Raw genomic sequence first — 20,264 nt, 5'->3', positions numbered from 1 at the left:
GTACGTTCAGAGCGAAGAGGTGAGAAAAACGGAAGTTTGCTGGCAATCAACACACAAAAATGGTGGACCCGGCATTCTACTGAAACAGCAAAACAAGGTAGCAAAAAGGACGAGGGGCCACGCGAGCAACAGCTGACAAGAAATGACACAGGATGAGACAAGCTACATATGGGAGTTTCATCTGTCCTGGATGTCTTGTGCGGTTTGCATTTATTTCAAATAACCGTTGTTCAATTTCTCAAAACCAATGTTTTTGCAATTCTTCCATACGCGAGCAAGCGTAACTTGTTGCCTAATAATGATATTTTAGTAAAAGTTTGCACACCTATTTCTTACATTGTTGTGGGTGCAGTGAACCACAACAAGTAAAATGTGTGACAAGTTTGATACGGTTCGCTTTTTTAGTAAGGCATGTCAATTGGAAGAGCATATTTCTTGGTTATTCAATCAGTGTGCTCCAAGAATTCACATGATCTGATTAGTTTTAGTTGATACACTGTTCGATGGCTCACCTATATTGGTGCCAAAAATTTTGTTGGGATGATGCAAATATAATGTTATAAGTGTTGGCGTGAAAAATTCATTTATTCATTTTTAAATGCGAAGCATTTCTTCGCTAACATTTGCTACTTTGACATTACCTATCTAGTCTATCTAGCCGCCTACGTCTTTGGGCTCTCATGGTCGTTTCGTTAACTTGATATTTGCCAAAATTGGCATACCACGACAAGAGTATATCACGAACATAAATGATATATCATGACATGAATGTCAGGATGCTTGTCATGTAGGTCATGAAGCAGCTGCCTAAGTCCTGGTGCTCGCATGGTCGTTTCGTTAACTTTGTAGGTACCAAAATTGGCGTAGCATGACAGGAGTGTATGACAAACATAAGTGATAGGTTATGACATAAACTGTCACTGACATGTGTGACATGTAGGTCATGACAATGACGCAGCGAAACATATTGACACTCAAAAACCACTGAAATGGGTTCGGACGTGGGCACTAAGTCAAGGAAATACTAAAGGATGAGGTAGAAATCAGTCATGAGTATGACTTAGCAAAAATGACAATTCTTTACTCAGCAAAGAAATATTAACACTCGAAGACCAATGGAATGGCTTCGGATGTAGTACTACGTGTAGGTAAACGCTAAAGGTTAATGGCCGAAGTCTTAGTCATGAGCATGGCTTAGCAAAAATGAGAAAGACTCAGCGAAAAAAGATGAACACTCAAAAACCAATGGAATGGGTTCGGATGTGAAGGAAAACGCTAAATAATGATGGTCGAAGTCATCATTATGAGCATGACTAAATCTTTTGTGTTAAGGTCTCTTGGGTTCCTCAGGTAAAGGGACTCCTCAGGTCTCATGACATTAATGTCATGACATGCATGTCATGTAGCTTATGAAACAGCCGCCTAAGTCTTGGTGCTCTCATGGTCGTTTCGTTCACTTGGTAGGCTCGCCGCACACTGCTTCGCATAACATCGATTCCCACAGGGCGTGGAATCTGCCGGCTTTTTATAAAGAAATAAATTTGTAAGAATTTGTACACAGATTACGATACTGTCGTGTGGCTCAAAAAGTGTGCTCTTTACTAGAAACTAGTAATCTGCTTTCAATTTTTTTCTCCTACCACTTGCTTTCATACCTTAATATATAGAGTGATAAAGGTACCGTATATAACTCTTGAAAAGAATAAGCCAATACTCACTGAACTCGATCAGCAGTCTTCCGAAACCTTTATGCTGGTAAGGGGGAAATGTCATGATGCAGGACAAGTTGTAGTCCTCCTGTGATAGTGTCTCCTGCAAGGTCACATATTTATTAGGGATCAAAATACCTAAAACACAACTTACTAATACTCGTTTTTTCGTTTCTCAATTTTCTTGCGTTATGCTTGCTGGGTTCCCAACTTACTGAAAATATTCACGGTAAAACGGCTCATTTGTTATCTTTAGTTGCTATGGATGGTGAAATTTCACCTGCAAGTACGCTGCCCTTGATGCCTCTACGCCCAGGCACCGAACAAATTAAAAGCATGTTGGTGAAATATATAAGTAGCTTGTAGCTCAGAACAAAGGTAATTGATTAGATGGTTTTCGTGCTCCTCTTACGTTAAGCTGCATTCACTCTTCCTTCCCGCGAACTGATTTCTATTGGCGCGTTACGCAACTCGCCATTAGACGGATTTTCGCGCGCTAAACACGGCTCGCATCTATGACCACGGGTACTCTCAATTTTGCCACCCCAATGCCCAGTGCACGAGCCAACACATCCGCTACCGTCACCACCACAACCGATTGCTGGCCGTCGGATTGCATCGTCCTTGCCGCCGGAATATATATATATATATATATATATATATATATATATATATATATATATATATATATATATATCGTGCGCTACACACGGCTAGGACGCGCTCCCTCAGCGGGAGCATCTACGAACGCGGGTACTCTCAACTTAGATGCCTCAATGCCCAGTGCACGGCCAACACATCCGCTATCGCCACCACCTGACGTCGTCCTTGTCACCGGAATACATATATGCCTCCAGGCCTGCGCGGCCTTCAATGGGCTTGGCAACACACGGCCACTTACCTGTAACGAAGCTGTTTAAGCCAGCCGTAATTTATGGTTCGTGGTGCGTATCAAGAAACTATGAAGAAATAAAGAAGAAAATTATCTTTCTTGCCGAGGAGGGATTCGAGACCGCGTACCACCGGTCCCAAGCCGAGCGTCGTAACCACTAGGCTATACAGCCACGCTTGCAGCACATGCATTTATGCGAAGAATGTGATTGCGTTCGGGCACCTTCGTCGTTGTCCGCAGCGCGTTCGCACGCTCGTGCTCTGCGAGGTGAAGAGGTTTTGCGCACTATTCTCGGGAGAAAGACAAAGCAAATGAGAGAGAGAGAGAGACGCATTCACGGAGCGCGTCTGCTGGAACGCGTTGTCGGCATTGCAACGCGGTGTCGGTGTTGCAAACAGCGCTATGCAACGCTCAGTAACGGCCGTAAGTCCGAGACGCGCGAAAAGAAATTATCATCGTCATGAGTAATCGGATGAAAAGTTCGCACGCACTTCCGTAAAATGCTGGGCTATGATCTCCCAGCTTCGCTGCTTCAAGCGTTGCGCGGCCGCGTGCAAGGCTAAGCGTTTTTTTCGTCTTGCAGGTCATTAATCAATATTGACTATACGCACGACGCACTCGTTATGCCGCGCTTCTGGTGTTGCCAAGCCCACTCTGTTGTTTTAAAGTTGCAATTCCTTGTGCGCATGTCAAACAGATGCTAGCGTTATCAGGTGACATAGAATTGAATCCAGGTCCCACCATCCGTTCTAACGAGAGGCAAGCATCCTGAGACATAACGGCACTCAGTGAAATCCAGTCCAGTCCTACTTCTATGCTGCAAGAATTTAAATCCATCAAGCGCAAGCTATCCCAGAATGATAGTGCTATCGAAAAGAATAACGAACGGCTACCTGAAACAGAAAACGATTGAAAAACGATAGTGTTTATAATAGAACAAATCGACAATATTCAAGTTCTTTGTCTCCAAAACGCGAAAGATATAGTAACAATCAAAGGAATATTACATGACTCAGAAGACCGAGCTCGCCGTTCATACCTAGTATTCATTGGTTTTTCGGAAAAGAACATGAAACATGGTCAATCTGAAGTCTCAGTGCTACAATTCTGCAGTAAAAAACTAAACGTAACAATTGAATCAATTGATGTCGAAAGAACCCATCGGCTAGGGAAATCCAAAACTAACATAAACCGACCAATCATTGTTAAATTTGCAGATTTTAAAATTAAGAGAAAGTTCTATTCAATGCATATAAAATGAAGGTTCCCAGTATCCAATCTCGGAAGATTACTCCCAAACACACTTAAAGCAAGAAAGCATCTCACTGTATTCGGCAAGGCGCAACAGCAATTATTTAAACTACGACATGACAAACTCATAATTGGCAGCAACACCTATAGTTACGACCACAACGCGGAAAAGATTGTTCTTCGTATTTTAAACACATAGGCCCCAGCCGTGTTAATCCGAGAAGAAAATAATTTTCGTTCCTATATACGAACATAAGAAGCGTTCTCCCTAAGTAGATGCTCTTCAAAACCTAGTTAACACAACAGAATCAGATCTGTTCTCAATCACTGAAACATTGCTTAACCCTGCTATAACTGACTCTGAGATAGTACAAATTTTCCCGGATTTCAATATTTTCCGACGTGAGCGCACTAAACAACGTGGTGGAGGCATATTAACAGGTAGTCATAAAAGTCTTCAGTGCACCGAAATTAACACAGTCTCGTGTTTAGAAATTATTTTTCGTTCTCTGTAATGCTTCATATCTCCCCACGATAATTGGTATTTGTTATCGCCCTCCTGGTAGATACCCTCTTTTTGTACCCGAATTCCACGAGGTTCTTCGTTCTCTAACCGAATGTTATCGACATCTTCCGATACTGCTTTTCGGCAACATTAATTTTCGTCCAATATCCTGGTTTAATCTACCATGGGCAGCCTCCAAAAACGGTATTGACAGCGATTCCATCAACTCATGCCTAACTTTTCGACTAACGCAACTTATAAATGAACCTACACGCTATAGCGACAATTCTAATATTCTAGATCTTATTCTGGCCTCTGATTGCCACAGAGTACCAAAAATGACGCTTTTACCAGGGCTCAGTGACCATTCAGTAATCCATGCATCTTCTGTCAACTTTCGCATCCCACAAAGATAATCATAACAATAATATTGTACGATAAGGGTAATTATTCTGCTTTAAAATCTACGCTTGAAGAATTTGCTGCTACTTTTCTGACTCGTCAAAGCGTTCAGCCGAGACTAACTGGTTACTATTTAAAAACCAAATACTAGACCTGCTCTCTAAGCATGTGCCCAACATTATAGTAATCAAAAAGAAGTCATCCCCATGGTTCCATGTCACATTCAAGCGAGTGGACAATAAAAACAAAAGGCTTTTCCGTACCGCAAGATGCTCCAATGACGCATCCGCCATAGAAAAAGAGTTCAAGAGGCTCGCAAACAAAAAAAAAACTTTTTTTCTCACACGCATTGCCCGCCATGTTACAAAATATCCTTAAAATTCTGAAATACTATTAACCTTAATCACTCCCAACCCTTAGCGTTGTGCTACGGACAAAACCGTTCAATTCCCGCTCATGAGGCCACTGCCGAACCTGTCGACAACTTTTGACAACTTATCTCCCCTTTCTTATCACGACCATACCGTGATGCCCGACATCATATTTTGTCCGAACGGCATTGCAAAGCTAATCGACTCATTAAAACTCGCATCTTTATGCGGTGTGGACGGTATCAACACGAAAATGCTGAAAAACACGAAGTCGACTACTATCGTGATAGTCGGCCATATTTTCCAGCAGTCACTATTAACAGCAGTGGTGCCGGTGGACGACTGGAAGTGGGAAAGGTTGTTCCAGTACCCAAAAACGTCCCCCATTTTTGTGCAGCAGGTATTGCCCTATTTCACTTACTAGTGTTTGTTCTAAACTAATGCAACATGTTATCTACTCAAACATTTTTAGGTTCTTAGACTGCTTATAACTTCTTTCACTCCAGTCAACACGGCTTTCGCGCAGGTCTCTGTGACACCCAACAAGCTTTTTGTAACGATATTAGTTCCAGCCTTTACTTAACCCATTAAGGACGAAGGAAAGTCTACCCGTTACATTTTGCAGATTTCTTGTGGGAGGTGATATTTTCACACTGTAAATACATTGTGAAAGTTTCATGCGTGCCGCTTTATTCTTTGAAACGCTACGATAGTGTACTTTATAAGGTACGCTGGGCCTTTATGGAAGCAATACCTCGCGTAGATTACCAAATGGTAAATGATATGCTATATTTTGGAGCTTCAAAAAACAATAAGGCTTGCAGTGGCGAAGAGTCAAACAAACTTTGAATAAGCCCTCATAACCATCTGGTAGCAAAAGGAGCATTTTAGTGGGAAATGTTGGCTGGGAGGTGTTTTTACTACTAAAGCGTGTAGTATAATTTCACGGGAAGGACTCTGGCATTGCTTTGAGAGGCACGCGCGATGGAAATATTATTGACGCAGACTTACACGTGATATCTTAGGATGAAAGCAGGTTTTCAAGACTAAAGCATTTAACCCTCATTTGTTTGAGTGGTAGTTGAAAACATTCAACAGACTGGTGGCATCTCCTCCAATAAAAGTCGGTTCTTGCATTTCAGTCATGTTATATGATTTGGTCGGCCACATTTTTGTTCGAATTTTCGAACCTTTCAAGAGATGGGATCTACTTCTGGTTCCTCAATGCGGGATGCTCTACATTTATCGCATAACTCATCTCAATTGGCACAGGAATATAGATCGTCTTTGTTGTTTTCTGTTTCCTCCCACCTATTTTCCAATTTGTAATAAAATCATGCATAAATTATCTGCCGTTTTAAATAATGTTCATATTATATCAAATGGCTTTTTATTCATGTAAATTTAATGCAACACGGCTCGCTATTTTATTGACTGTGAAGATAAGAGCGTTGTCGTCCTTCTCAGCAGCAAGAAAGGTACCAGGAGGAATAATAGCAATCTTGATGTAATCCTTAATATACTTTTTACCTGCTGTGGTCCCTGAACTGTTTCTAGTCAGCAAAATATATTCAAAAATAGTCGACAAAAATAATGGTAAAAAAGTCACCGTGTGTGCTTCGAGAACAGGCACACCCCTCTAGCGTACACATAGACCCAGTTTACTTTACAAAGTACACCTACATTCATTTTCTTGCGACGCTATAAATATGTATTGTATTGGAGCATCATGCATCCATCGTTTACATCATTCTTTTCTAAAACTTCCACACAAACCTCAGCTTCGTGAAGCATATGATATGCTTGATAAAAAATAAAGAAGGTGCACGTATGGCAGCACCGGCTATGTTCAGCACTTCTCCAAGTTTGGCGATGAATAAATCAAATACATCATCAAGCTTTCAAAAAAACTGCAACCGAGTCGTCTTGGCAGGACTGTTGTTAGCAAAATGGCGTACTAAGGAACACAGTGTATTTATTCTTTAATTATTTACAAATGAAAATGGTATTGTACTTTTTAAAGTACGGGGGTCCCTAATGGGTTACAAAATACCCGGTGATGCTCTCTTCTTGGAATTTGAAAAAGCATTCGACAAAATTCCGATCCACGGCTACTCTTAAAACTTTGTCGACAAAACATTAATAGACCTGTACACCTGTATAGAATTGGATTCGCAGTTTTCTCACCAATCGGCAACAATTTTTCTATGCTAATACTCACTCATCCAACCAATCCCCCGTAACCTCTGGTGTGCCATAAGGTACAGTACTTCAACCCCTACTTTTTCTCATTTATACTAATGACCTCCTACCTAAATTTTCTTCTACCATTCGTCTATTTGCAGATGACTGCGTCCTAAATCATTCCATTAGAAACAACACAGATATTAACAACCTTCAAAACGACCTAAACCTTATCGAGTGCTGGTGTAACACATGGTTAATGTCCCTAAATGTAAAAAAGAAACTTCAATAATATCTTTCCACCGCAGGCCATATTAGCATCCCACACAATATATTCATTTTTGACTCCGCAATATCATCCACTGAATCTTATAAATATCTTGGCGTAACATCTTCAAGCAATCTCTCCTGGTCAACCCACGTAGCTAACATAGCTAACTCCTCGAATCGCGCCTTGGGTTTTCTTCGTCTGCACTTTAGACTCGCTCCTCATCAGTGAAACTAATAGCTTATCTTACATTTTTCGCCCTAACTTAGAATACGCAGGTTCTATTTGGGACCGTCATCAATCTAACCTATCATATATTCTCGAATCAGTCCAAAATCTTGCAGCTGGTTTTATTTACTCTGTGTATTATTACCATTCCAGCGTTTCTGAGATTAAGGCTGGTGGCCACCTAACCAACCTTGAATTGCGACGTCATATATCTAGGCTATGACTTTATCACAAATTTTATAATGCTCCCTTCGAAGTACCAGCTATCTTACCAGTGCACCACTTGTCCTGTCGCACAAACCATCCCAGAGTGGTTTACTCTCCCCCGCCACAATCTACCGCTCATCTTCACTCAATTTTTGTGAAGACAGCATGGGACTAGAACCATCTAACTACAGCTCCCATGCTCCACTCCGATTCACATCAATTCAAGGCAACACTGGAATAACCTTCTCACTGTAATTAAAACCCATCCCCCATGTATTACCCCAACTGGGGCTTTTGAGGCATAATGAAATGAAATGAATTGATTGTCATTCCAGCAGCAGCGGCGAGACAGGCCAAACTGTCACGTGGTATGGGGTGGCAATGTATTTAGTGAAAGGGCAGATAAGTGAGTAGTATTGTCTCCGTTTGAAGAACGACGCTACATGCGCATAGGACTTCCGAAAAAGAGTTTGAACATACTTTTTCTAGCCTATGAACAGACACACCCTACTCTCCTTCACATGAAACCTTCCGATAAATAGGCACCCCCCTCTAGCAATATAAGAAGGGAAAAATGAAATTACTTTCACAACTCTTTAGTGGCTAAACTCACATTTAAAGCACGAAACTGTTCAATGCCGCTAAACGTTAGAGTGAGAGTTACGTGTTGTGTGTCAAAATGTCACATTTACTAACTAAAGGTGCTACACAAGACGAACAAGTGGGTGAGTATACGTCAATGGTATTTGTTTCTATGGTCTCACTTTAACAAAACGATTGAAGGAAAACCTCTGCTTCACCAAACTCAACTTGACTCAAGCACTAAACAAGTCGAGGAGGCGACGACAATTTGCGCAGTCAGCGTAATGCGCCATGTTCGTACCTGCAGTTTATGTGGGGAATACTTCTGTGTAGAAGCTTCTCCTGTGCTCTGTTGAGCTCGACGTCACGCAGTACACAAATGTGGGAGCCATGCTGTTTTGTGCACTGGGCATAAGAAAAAAGAACGGCACACGAATTTATTACACCTCGGTTTTTGTTTCTTCCCATTAGCGCGCATTGGTTTGTTGCCGTCGATGCAATTCACTGAGATAATAAGTGGCAATACACTGCAAAGAAAAAGAAGTATCTTTCAGGATTGGTTAGGAACTTGAGCTCGAATTAGCGCTCACTCTGTTAGTTTGTTTACCAGTTAAGCATCTATACTATCAAACGTATCAAAACGTTTAATGGGACAACAGAACGCTGTCGCAGCAGGCACCACCTTCCTTACGAGGGCTGATGCACGCAAAGTAGTCCTCGTGTTTCCTTGTTGCCTACACGGAGCGATCATTTTTAATCTTACGAAATGTTTAGAAACTGACTATTGCAAATAGCATAATTCTAGTAGTTGAGTTGGATTATTCAGACAGGCGGACACTACTTGCACGACAACTCGAAATATATATTAAAATAATGAACAAAGTATCACTAATTAACATCCTAATGAGTTACTTTACACCACATATTGTATTTTGCGAATGGTAACCGGTTAGCTTGCAAGGCGTATTCATTTGGAAATAAATTCCAGAATGGCACCAGTTTGGAGATATTGGCCATCATACTCACCCGAAAATCCATCAATCAATCCAATCAAGTTGCGTTTTACATGGGGGAGGTACGGACTAAAATCCAGAATTGACTAACAAAAGGTCCAGACTTTTTTACATGCTGGCACACGGCAGTGCCGGAAACAACAATTATTTTTACATATATCAGTGTACTTAATAGCGAGAAGAAAAATACGCTAAGCATCGTACACTTCATTGCTTAAAATTGCAGTGAAAGACAGAATACAGAACTATTGAGGATGAACGTGCTAAATTATTATTATTATTATTATTATTATTATTATTATTATTATTATTATTATTATTATTATTATTATTATTATTATTATTATTATTATTATTATTATTATTATTATTATTATTGTAAGCCTTGACATGCTCTTACAGGAATGGGAACGAAAATACAAAAAGTACAGATTGCTAACAGACCCATAAAGAAATGAACCGGAAATAAAAAATAAAAAAAGAAAATCCTAAACAGTAGACTAACAGGAAAGTGTACACATTAGACACTGAATTCAGAATAATAACTGCAAGCGGCATACACAGTAAAAGCATACACTAAAGATTACTGCGATCAGCATACACATGAGAAATACGCTCCCTGAGCAGCCCCTTTTTTTATTCGACAATGACGCAACTTGATGAAAAAATTTTTCAATATTGACAGAAAATGCGTTGACAGATTCTGAGGACACAATGTCGCGTAGCAGTTTATTCCACGATTCTGTGACTGATGGAAATGAAGAATACATGAAGGTATTACAGCAGGAGATGAATGGCCTGATACTATTGTCGTGGCTTGTTTTGGCTGAGAGCTGGTATGCCGGTTTGAGGTACTCGTGTTTGCTTTTAATAATGCTGTCATGGTAAAGAAAGTAAAGAAACGTTACGGCAGCAACGCGTTGATGAATCGCCAAAGTATGAATGTTTGCCCTGTTGTGTTGTGCGGTTATGCTGACGTCACGTGAATTATGCAAATGCACAAACCGAAGAGCTTTATTTTGAATTCCTTCCAGTTGATTAAGAAGGTAGATTTGGTGCGGATTTCAGATAATACTGCCGTATTCAAGGATTGGCCTTAGAACGGCCTTATAACTTGCTAGCCTAACTTTGGACGGTGCCAGTGCAAGTTTCCTGCGAAGGTATACCAGCTGTCTATATGATTTTGTGCACGTCTGTTTAACGTGAACATCGCATTTTAATGTGTTTGTAAAGGTGAAACTCACGTATTTAACCGCATTGGCTTCGGTTACATGTAATCCTATTAGATGATACGCAAATTTTAAGGGAACCTTTTTTTTTAGATATATCCATGGATGAAGTTATGGCTACGTTTATTTTCATTCCCCAGTCTTGACAATATCTGGCAATGTTAGTTGAGGAAACAATTCAGCAGAAAAATATTCAGCAGAAAAAAAGACCCTTAGGAATGTCTTCCCATCTGCTGCTTTTTCTTTCTTAATATTAACAAGAAATACATAATACAAATTATTCATAAAAAGTAATATAGAGCAGCAGCAGCAGCAGCAAAAAAATGAATGCACAAAATACTCAATGGAAAGGTCAACGGAGAGTGAAAACAATATTGACAGAAATTTAGTGTAATCGTTCAAAGAGATCTTGTGAAAAATGCCACGGTAATAAAGAGGTAGCCAATGCAAACAAATACTACACGTCGTTTAACAAATTAGGTAGCGTGTAAAATAGCGAATGCTTGCCGTTATTTGCTCTAGGAGTAGGAATATACCTTTATTTCTGGTAAATTTGATACTGCTTTCTCAGAGGCCAGGCAGAGAAACGGCAGTACCAGCACATCTTAAGTTTGATCTCTATGATACCGCAAGTCTGAAGTCCGCGATCATCGACTGAGCTGTGTGCATGTTTCTGCCTGCGTGCGCGCGACACCATGCTTGGTTAATTTAGTTGCTAACCGAATGTATACACAAGTTTATGCAGGAGATAAAACTGCTTTCTTTACTTCGTAAAGCTGTCTAATAATTTGCTATCGCAGCCTATGCTTCACGTTTAAGGTGATGCTACGGTTTTTTTTTTTTTTTAGAGTTTACTTTGAAGTAATTCACTTGTGTCCATGTTTCTATATTTACAAGCATTTCGTTGATTCTTCTTTCTGGGCTTAGTTCAGATGATTCAGCCACGAGAAGTGTATTGTCAGCATACGCTATTACATATGCTTGATTTAAGGCTTGTTCAATATCACTAACATTAAAATCTTGAACAAGTGCGGCCCTAGCATGCCTAATTGTGGAACACCGGCTTTTAGTAGTAACGGAAAAAATATACCGGAGCCTGTGTCGAATAACTGCGTCGTATGCGATAGGTAGGAACTTTATAAATCACGAGCAATGCTGCTGACGCCATACTTTTGCAATCTCGAGAGAAGAATAGAGTGATAAGAAAAGACTGAATGCATTTGAAAAATTAGTATGAACACCTATAGATCCCATAATCATTGATTCTGTGGGCATTGCTAAACTCATTATTAATCTTAAGGTTTCATTATCGTGTGGCTGTGATTTAATTACGTCAACAATACTGAAAATGACGGAAGTTCACTCGTCAGTTTTCCTGTCCAATATTTTTGCGAATTTCTTTCTGGTTGAAGGCTTTAATTAAAATTTTGTTTTATGTTAAGTGCGGCGACTCGGTCGATAGGTGTTCTCTGTAAGCCTGTTGAAAGTCGCTAAGAAGCTTGTTTGTTCAATATTGACGCGATTCTCGAATATATGATCTTTCCTGTGCCTTTAGAGAAAATGGGAAGAATGAAGATACGGCGGTAGTTGCTTGGAACGTTTCTGTGACTTTGTATAAAAATCGGTACTACTCGGGCAACCTGCATTTCTGTGGGAAAAATGCCTGTAAGAAATATTAAATTGAGTATATGGGCCAAGACCGGAGATCATCCTCCCCAATGCTGCTCAGGGGTGAACGATGCGTTTGTTTCTTTTTTCTGTAAAGCCGCGCCTGTTTCTTTCCCATCTTTTCGCGACCAAACTTTATTCCTATAGATCCCATAATCATTGATTCGGTGGGCATTGCTATACTCATTATTAATCTTAAGGTTTCATTATCGTGTGGCTGTGATTTAATTACGTCAACAATACTGAAAATGACGGAAGTGCGATCGTCTGTTTTCCTGTCCAATATTTATGCCAAGTGCTCCCCAATTCCCGGTGATCGGAAGGTGGGGAACGTGGTCCCTGTCCATAAGTTAAGTAATGTACATCTTCCTGATAATTAGGTCCATATCACTTGCAAGCTTCTTGCGCACGTTATTTATTCTCATTTAATCGAATTTCTAGAAGACATCTCTTTCTTCACTAACTGCCCGCATGATTTCAGGAAAATGTTTTCCTGTGAAACGCAGCTATTATCGTTTACTAATGACCTTTTAATACACAATGACACCGGCTCATTGTATATTCTTGGATTTCGCTAAAGCTTTTGATGGGCTGGCGCACGACTTATTTCTTAAATTAAGCAAACTTAGCATAGACATCAAGGTATTCCACTGAATTAAAGACGTTTTTTTCTGACCGCACCCAGTTTGTCATTGCTAACAACTGTTCTACGCTTTCTTCTGTCTAATCCAGCGTTCCACAAGGATCTGCGTAGGGACCCTTGCTCTTTCTCATTTACATTAACGATCTCGCTGACTGTATCCCGTTTTCGTTAATAAAGCTTTTAGCCGACGACTGCATCCTCTATAAACAAACTTAACAACATAACTTAACAGAAATGGTTAAACTAGCCCAAACATCTGATCAACAAAAACACCAAGATCTCACCCATTTGCCCTCATGGTGAAATAAATGGATGATGGGTCTAAACATCACGAAGTGCAAAAGCATGCGAATAACAAGACGGGGCCACACTACTGGCAGCGCGTATTTTCTTGACGGTATCCTACTAGATCCTGTGACCTCTTACAAGTACCTCGGCATCCACACCAGTTGCGATCTTTTTTTGGCGCATACATGTAGAGTATGTTACTAAAAACTCAAACCGCATGCTGGGTTACTTACGCAGTAATTTTTCCCGATCACCTTCGTGAATAAAACTACATATATATCAAACGCTTGTCCGCCCTAAATTAGATTACGCATGCTCTGTCTGGGACTCCAAAACAGTGCACTTTCAGCAACTATTGAATCCGTCAGGAATCGCGCAGCTCGTTTTATTCTATCAAATTATTCTCGGCATGCGAGCGTATCATCAATGAAAGCAACACTTGCCCTACCTGAACTCTGCGCCGTAGATGCTTTCATTGTTCCACAAAATCTATCATTACAATCCGATTCTAAAAGACGATCTTTTTCCCGCACCCGTCTACGTGTCATCGCGTTCAGACCATAACTGAAAGTTGGTGTGCCATCCTGTCGGACTAATACCTACAGCGAATTTTTCGTTTCGAAGACTAGAAAAGAACGGAACCACCTTCCCGCTTCCATCACCGCCTTCACAGACACCGCCAGCTTCAAGACTGCCATTCATGAAGCCTTTTGTTAACATGTTTGTTATTTTCCACTCCTTCCTGTTGTGCCCTGGGGCTTTGGAAGTATGATAAATAAATAAATAAATAAATAAATAAATAAATAAATAAATAAATAAATAAATAAATAAATAAATAAATAAATAAATAAATAAATAAATAAATCTAGTGTCGGTTTCACAGGCCTCGGAAAGCTATCTGCCGCCATATTCGATGCAATTTAAAACTCAGGGACGGGTGTTTTGAGTACAGGAGTGCGTTTAAGTTTCACCAGGTTGCGTCAGATCGTCGCACGTTTTTCCCCGGGAATGGGTTAATCATGTGATCATCCTATGCTTCGGTGAGCATTGACGTGCGCTTGTTACGATAGGTTTTAAATTCCCCATGTAATGCGGCCTGCCTGATTCTTACAAATTTCACACAATATGCGTGTTTCTGCTTTATCATTAATAGTAAATCACAATTGACACATGGCTTCCATGCCTTTGAATTTGCACTAAGCTTTCTTAGCGGGAAGTGGACGTCGCAGCATCGTTTTTGAAAACTGCCATAAAAGACGTGTAAGCATCGTTATTATTATTAGTACACCCGATATTTCAATGGCGCATCGAAATACGTGAAGGCGTTGTGGCCTTACTACCTGAATAAATTTAGGCTGTGATTTTTGTGCGTTTCAAAACAAGTATTCCCTACAAACGTAAATACCCGAGTTGATTGCTAATACCAGTACCACAAACATGGGCTGTTATTACTGCGAAGCTCTTAGCCTCTGGTTGGTCGGGATTTTTCGCGGCGCCGTCGAAGTAGAAAAAAAATCCTTCGCCGTTTAAAAATGAAAGCTTCAACGATTGAAGTGAAAAGTGCATTGGCATCACGCATGCAGCATGCTGCACAGCATTTGTTTGAAACTCATAATTGATGATAACGCGCTCGTGATAGCAAATGCGAAGCGCGTAGAGCTCCCTCGCATGCGTTTCCCGCTGAAGATTTCTGTTGACGTCACTAGCGTTTCACGCATAAAAGAACCACCCTTGTAACATAATTCATTGTTGTTGCAGCACCGCTGTGGATCGACAACGCAAATTTAGGACTCCCTAGGAGCAGCGTGAATGAGTAGAGCAGCAAAGGGAAAAGAAACGGCAATACGACCAGCAGCGGCGCGGTGCCAAAATAACCATTACTACCCTTACTCTAAATTAGCATTACTAACATTACACTAAAGCATTAAACATTGCATACCCCCGTCAGCAGTTGTGGTGGTGGTTTTCAACAGCTTCGCTGGACAACAACCTTCCCAAGGGACGGGATCGCGAGTAAGCTTTTAAATCTTAACTATTGCAGTGATGACTACATTAGGCAAACACGATCCTTCTTTTGATAATTTTGATCACAGTTGTTTTTACAATGCATGCGCCATTAGGCTGAAATCAGACGAGCGAAGTACTTTTTGCTGATTGCCAGAAGTAAGTAACGGGAAGGCTTCTTCCTGTGTTTTTTTTTTTTACTTCTATACTTCCTCATTTTTGTTCTCATCCCATATATGTACAGCTTATTGTGGAATACAAGCGCAAGCCAAAACCCAGTCAACAATAGAAATAAATGGGCTGAACTCCCCTGCTAGGGAGCCTGTATATAACATAAAATACAATTTTATTACTGCGCAATGTCAGCACCTCAAAATCAGCGTTCATGACAGAAAATTCTGTTACATGGTCACAAACAATGTTTTCCTTTACAAGAAGCAGAAAGCCACCTCAACGCCCACCGTCATGGCTGAGAGCATAGCTGCAGTAACCAGGAGGGAAAGAAAAACATTTGATATCTCACGGTACGTAGTTCCAGCGAAGATTATTGCAGTCAAACTAAAAACTTTCGTCAACAGCATCATTTATTCTCTTTGTTAGATGAAGGAACATAGCTGCTTTTTTCGCATCAACTCAACGAGTTATGTTGGCTGTACAATCGAGGTTAAGGGTTGGCCTGATAGCTGTTCAGCTGTGTTAAAATTACTTCAGGCCTGTAAATTCAAACGCTATTTCTAGGCTTGCATTTGACTTCGAGTAACGGGAAGAATTCTGCCTGCGTTTTTTTTTTCCTTCTACTGGCTCGTTTTAAATGCGACGCATTTCATGGCAAGCATTTGCTACTTTGGCAGTATCTATCTATCTATCTATCTATCTATCTATCTATCTAGCCGCCTAGGTCTTTGTGCTCTCATGGTCGTTTCGTTAACTTGGCATGTATCAAAATTGACATACTATGACAAGAGTATATTGCGAACGTAAATGATATGTCATGGCATGAATGTCATGACATGTGTGTCATTTAGGTCATGAAACAGCCGCCTTCGTCTTGGCGCTCTCATGATCGTTTTGTTAACCTTGTAGGTACCCAAATTGGCATAGTATGACAGGAGTATCTGACGAACTAAGTGATTGGTGATGACATAAATGTCATGACATGCGTGTCATGTAGGTCATGACAATGACCCAGCGAAAAAGATTACCACTCAGAAACCACTGAATTGGGTTCGGATGTGGGTACTAAGTGAAGGAATCACTAAAGGATGATGGTAGAAGTCGTAGTCATGACCATGACTGAGCAAAAACGATAACTCAGAGAAAGAAGATTAACGTTCAAAAGCAACTAAAATGGGTACTGACGAAACACTAAAAGATGGTGCTAAAAGGGATAGACATGAGCATGACTCAGTAAAAATGGCAATGACTCAGCGAAAAAAAGATTAACACTCAAAAACCAATATAATGGGTTATGATGACTCAGCGAAAATAAGATTAACACTCAAAAACCAATAGAATGGGTTATGATGTGGTACTAAGTGAAGGAAAAGGCTAAAGGTTGATGGTCGAAGTCATAGTCATGCTTAGTCATGACCATGACTAAGGCTTTCGCCTTAAGGTCTCTTAGTATGTCTAAAGGGACTCATGAGGACTCGTGGCATTAATGTCTTGACATGCGTGCCATGTAGGTCATGAAAGAGCCACCTTCGTCTTGGTGCTCTCATGGTCATTTCGCTAACTTGGTAGCCTCCCTACACACTGCTTTGCATAACACGATTCCCACAGGGCGTGGGATCTGCCCGTTCTTTGTTCTCGTCCCATGTGTACGTGCGGTCACTTATGTAGAGCTCATTGTACCTCAGTGAGTAATTCTTGTTCTTATCGGTTTCCTTTGTGCTGTGCCAAAGTTCTTTCGCGAGTCCCTCATCCTTTGACTGAAGTCCTCTCGTATGGAAAAATCTGAGTCCTAAGTTGGTAACCCTTCTTTAGCATAGCTGCTTTCTGCCTTTTCGTAAAAAAAGGAACACAGACATACAAACGGAGCACTATCCGCTGTGCCTGTGCTCGCCAGTGCATGTGCCTCTTTGTGTATTGCGCATTATCGTGCCGTCTATTCGTACGTATGCTACACTAACCACAATCTAATTCCTGGTACTATTTAACGCTGCATAGTACTTTACGATGCGTCATGTTCCCAATTCTCACCAAGTATGTCTGGGGCTTTCGTGGTCGTCGAGTAGTTTCCAGCTGTGCAGTACTGGTGCTGTACTTTCCAGTGGATGTCGGGCTTGGTCCTTGAAAACAATTGTTCAGCAACATTAGGAGAGCTATATCCTCCTAAGACACTTTGTACAATACATTGCACATTACCTTCAACTTTTTTTTTTCAAATTCACTCGGAAGTGAATACAACAAATATTCAATCTGGATAAGAAGTACGATGCGTGTGTAACTGTAAAGAACTAGTTTACTGTTATTCTTGTCATCCACTTTCGAGAAATTTGACACTCAATTGATCTCAAGACAGCTGAAAACAGCCTTGAGGTGTGTTTCTAAATCAGAGATTGCGTGAAAATACAGGACACTGCAGCAACAGCGCAATGTACTACCCATAGTTCCCTCTTCATCTCTTCGTTTAAGACATGAAGATTTTTCCTGAACAAGTGGCGCACTATTTGAAAACTGTTGCCAGGTTCACAAAAGGCAGATAACACTTACATGCTATTGCAGCCCCCCTCCGGTAATTTATATTTTTACGAGATACAAATTCGCAAATCACGCATAAATAGTGCTCACGTGAAATCCGACCTAAATTAAGCCCTTCTCATTTTTCATTTGCGCTTACTTGGAAACCTCCAGACCGGATTTCTTTGAGGGGCTGGTAGATGAAAAAGAATGCGAATGCTTGCTGGGCTCCCAACTTACTGAAAGTATTCACCTTAACACACCGTTGGTTAAACAATAAGCAAATTTAGCTTGCAAGGCTTTTCGAGGACAGACCATATTCTGCACGCATCTGCGTCCTAAATCTAGCCGCCCTCTCTCATGTACCGAGTGTATTACTTCTGGACTATAAACCACAGAAACCGATCACAACATTTCGGGAAGCTCGGAAGCAGCCACCCCATTCGTAAAGCACTGGTGATGATTATTGATGTTAATCGTGCAAAGACAGCCAAACAGAGTCACCATGGCTATGGTGACGAACTGACAATGGTGCATGAACCCAATTTCGAAGGGTAGATGTAGCATGGCTGTGTAAAGGCCAAAACACATTCGCTGTAATGTGCATAAGCTAACTATGTAATAACGCCATGATTATGACTCGTGAGGTGTGAGATGTGCAAAGGACATCAATGATATGCAACGGGAGGATGATATGCCACAAGGTATGGGTGTCAGTAACTGGACGCTTGAACGCATGGCCTTGGAGGCACATGCAATAAAAAACGTAATATCGTAGCAGCAGCCAACAGGGAGAGGATGTGTTTTGAATCCTTTTGCTTTACGACTTGCAAAGTGTCAACATCGTGTAAAAAGCCCAAAACGGTCTTACTGTAAAAAAAAGTCGGTTCGTTACCAAGAAGTATTGTCGGATGTAGTGAGATTTGCTGTCAGTAGGCTGACGGAAAATCCTTTTTCTCTGTCAGTATTTGCTTAACGACACTCCGACAAGACGTGCAGGACGCGGCAGTGTGTGGCCACATTTGCCACAGATAGGAGGTCATACATGCAGCCAATTCTAAGTCGACAGAAAATGACCTCAATTCGCCGTCTTTTCTTCATTAGAGGCCAATTTGCTAAGGCGGCTTAATTATATGTAGCTAATATGACATTTGACTGTCCCAGATTTATTGCCGATTGTTTCTAATTTTTCTCGTAAGAATGGCTTCATGTTCATGGCAGGAACTGCAATGAAATAATGCTAGCTTTAGTTGCGAAGGGATTTGAAATTTATTCAGCAACCACGTTGCCTTGGATGCTTCTGTGCCCAGGCACCAACATATTATAGCATCTGGGTAAATGTACAAATCACATATAGCAGATAATAAAGATAATTGATTACAGGGTCTTTGTGCTTCTGTGGTGCTTTTAAAATTTTCAGGATGCTTGGGGAGTCTGAATACAATTGCCTTTTGCAGGTTTATTTCCTGACGTGTTTTACAGCTGATAATAAGCCTAGACCTCTGCGGTGAGGACGCTTCTTTCAAGGTGCAGAACGTGGGATTATGATAACGAGGGATCCCCTGCTGCATAAGACACGCCAGCATGGGATCTCGATGAATTTGTACAATTTTGCAGCCTGGAGTACTCGGTCTGACGTTTTAGGAGGTGCATTTTAATATGCGTCTCTGGAGCATTTTAGTGAGTGCATTTGTGACCGCTACAAACAATGTGCCACACTGATGTAGAGCCTACGAACGATGAGCTTGTCCATACCTGCAGTTTATGTGGCGAATGCTCCTGTGGAGAAGCGGTTGAGCTCGACGTCACACAGCACACGAATGCAGAATCCCCGCTGCTTTGCATACTGGGATAAAAATAAATATATAGGAACCAATCACCACAGTGCTGCTTATTTATTGACACCATAACGTACATAAATTTGATGGAGAGATTAAAAAAAGATGTGTACCATCATTTCAGTGCTCGTTATTGGACCATAGTGGGAAGAATACTTGGGAATCCTTCCCCTACGTTGTCCCCCGAAGCGACTCTTCGATTTAAAAACGTTTAATCTTTCATTTCAGTTCAGTTTGGTACGAGGCTGACAAAGAAACAGTCTGTTATTTTAAACTGGTCGTTGATATATTATTTCTTCA

The 20,264-nt window shown here is 40.9% G+C and overlaps 1 long non-coding RNA gene across 1 annotated transcript in view; it reads right to left on the bottom strand.

The window, feature by feature from the left end:
• The window catches only part of LOC119465731 (uncharacterized), a 71,215-nt gene extending 51,244 nt beyond the window's left edge, over positions 1 to 19,971 (bottom strand). Inside the window, exons 1-4 of the long non-coding RNA XR_007464068.1 lie at positions 19,882 to 19,971; positions 17,647 to 17,735; positions 8,901 to 9,004; positions 1,719 to 1,812 (exon numbers count right to left, since the gene is read on the bottom strand). This is a non-coding gene — a long non-coding RNA (uncharacterized LOC119465731). The remainder of the gene's footprint in view (positions 1 to 1,718; positions 1,813 to 8,900; positions 9,005 to 17,646; positions 17,736 to 19,881) is intronic.
• Positions 19,972 to 20,264: the final 293 nt, after the last annotated feature.

The sequence above is a fragment of the Dermacentor silvarum genome, chromosome 10 (genome assembly GCF_013339745.2).
Source record: "Dermacentor silvarum isolate Dsil-2018 chromosome 10, BIME_Dsil_1.4, whole genome shotgun sequence".
NCBI classification, from domain to species: domain Eukaryota; kingdom Metazoa; phylum Arthropoda; class Arachnida; order Ixodida; family Ixodidae; genus Dermacentor; species Dermacentor silvarum.
Note: the sequence above shows the minus strand (reverse complement) of the source record. Positions and strands in the feature narration are given on the sequence as shown.